This window comes from Halichoerus grypus, chromosome 9 (assembly GCF_964656455.1).
Source record: "Halichoerus grypus chromosome 9, mHalGry1.hap1.1, whole genome shotgun sequence".
NCBI lineage: Eukaryota > Metazoa > Chordata > Mammalia > Carnivora > Phocidae > Halichoerus > Halichoerus grypus.
Genome location: NC_135720.1, coordinates 80868405 through 80870818, shown reverse-complemented (window position 1 = coordinate 80870818; position 2414 = coordinate 80868405). Strand labels below are relative to the sequence as shown.

General features: G+C 34.9%; 1 pseudogene; it reads left to right on the top strand.

The window, feature by feature from the left end:
- Nucleotides 1–758: 758 nt before the first annotated feature.
- LOC118525890 (U2 spliceosomal RNA) lies at nt 759–919 on the top strand (annotated as a pseudogene).
- The last annotated feature ends 1495 nt before the right edge of the window (nt 920–2414 follow it).

Below are 2414 nucleotides of genomic sequence, written 5' to 3'. Positions count from 1 at the left end.
CCCTCAAAGAGCATGTCAGAATTTTGGGGTCTCTCCTATGATACCAGAGTCCAAATTCAGCTCGAGAACTCCCAGTCAGCTTGTCTGTACAAACATCTTCTTCTGCTTCGGCTACTCTGATGTGCACCACTACTATCCCCCACACTGACATATTGTTTGAGAACACACACCAAGGCAGTCTTTTTCTAGGGTTCCAGAAAGGGACTGACCTAATATTCCTCTGCCTTAAGTCTTTCTCTTAAACTAAACAACACAATTCATTCCCTAAGATTTGGGCCCAATAGTCTGAAGTCTTACCGTGTATTTGATCTCCATTTTCCCCTTCCCACAATCCCCTGGGAGAAGCAGTTGGCTTTCTACTTTCTCTTCCTTTCCGAGTGGAACTTTGTCTGCATCTGACCCTTCCTTTTCCAGAAAGAAGACAGCTTGTCTCAGCTTTAATGGCAAAAAGTTATCCTTTCTTTACAATGGGAAAAATTTGTGATCTGAACTAAAGATCGTCATAAAGAAACTGTGAAATTACTTGGACCTGGGAATTATAAAAGACAAAAATTTATGACCTCATTATCTTAATGTTATCCTTACTTTTTCCAGTTTTGAAAGTCAAGAAACAAATCACACTCGTACTTGGCACCTAACCTGATTGTAGAAGAAATCTTCCTATAGCCAGGACAAAATTATTTGTGAGAAATACAGTAGACATATAAATTATTTACAAGTAACCATAAAACCTTAAGATTCAGAAGTAATACCTAGTCATCGCTTCTCGGCCTTTTGGCTAAGATCAAGTGTAGAAGTAATACCCAGTCAAAAAACTATTCAGTTGCTTAATATGACAAAACAAAATTAGGAATTTGGCCATCTTTTATTCCAATTAGCTGGCATAAATGCCTTCAGCTGTGTCCTAGATAAGCCCTATTGGCTACATAAAGAAATGAAGAAAAGTTCAAAATCTGCATTATTATACATGCCAATTTAACATTTGGACAGAGAAATATATGCACAGCCACAAACTATCACATTTTGTAACTATTTATAAAATAAAACGTTAGTAGCTCAAGGAAGAGTAATGAGTTGTACTACTGAGAAATCATTTAAAATAACAAAATTCTTAACTTCTTTCAACGTTGAAAAGATTAACCCAATAAAGGAAATTACTTAACTCTCAAGAACTGATTATAGCTTTTGTCTGCACAGCCTGGTGTCTATCGATTCCACCTTTACATTTCTAAATAAAATTTTCATGTTTCTTTTTCTGCTTTATTTTGTCCTAAGATGTATAATGTATATATAACATGGTTTTAAATACAAATAGGCTTTTATTGTCATAGATAATTTCTCTTTTTGAGATGCCAAAAGATCCACCTTTTATTATCCCTTCAAATAATGCCTATTTCACATCCACTCTGTGGAAAGTGTAGTGTTACAGGCTAGAGATATAAAGATGATTAAGACACAATGAGTATTACTATGTAGTTATGGAAATAGGAAATAAAATTATAAAACATTTTTAATATAAAAGAGCTAAAGCCAAATGACATACACATGAAAACTTCTACTGATGAATGCTCTAGTAAACACCGGTGCAGTGTTCCAATGCAGAGCAGAGGGCATTGGATTATGAAGGAGAGAAGTCAATGGGTCTATGTTCCTTGCCTTGAAGTCAACAGGTCCATGTTCCATCCTGTAAGTTACTGGATAGAAGAATTTGGGCAAGTCACTTAACATCTATGGGTCTGTTTGCTTGTCTACAAAATGGAATAGTAACACTCATTAGGGTTGATGCAGGGACTAAATTAGATGCCAACGTTAAAGTCTTATCACAGTGACTGGCATAGAGACATCATTTCTCTTTCCAACGACCTCATGCAGGTTATGTTTTCCAGTTCTTTTCCCCAGAGCTGTATTTGGTCCTCTGAATTTGCTCATTTTCTTTGAGAGCACTGTGTAACTCATTTGTCTTAGAATATATTTCTTGTTGTATGGGCATTGAGAAGAAAGACCAAAAAGAACAGAAGAGGGTGGACTATGGAGAATCAGTAGGTTTATGACTGAGAATCTCTATTCCAGAATCACACACAACATATCACAATGTTTTTCTATAATCCATAATAATGTAAGAACCACACACATAATTTTTTACTTTACCTTATTTCATGGTGCCTCTATGGGTTAAAAACTTTAATCTGTTAAAGTATTTCAGATGAAAAATTTAACTTTATTTTGTCCTTTCCTTTGCATGTTTTATATGGAATCTGTTCATTTGTTTTTCCCATCTGGAGACCTTGGTGAATTCAGCAAGTAAATTTGATTTCTTGAATCACCTTGTTCACATTTGGTTTAATCATATAAAAATGTCAGAAAAAAATAGATTACTGCATTAAAAGACCTCGACTGCTTAAAATAGTAATAAT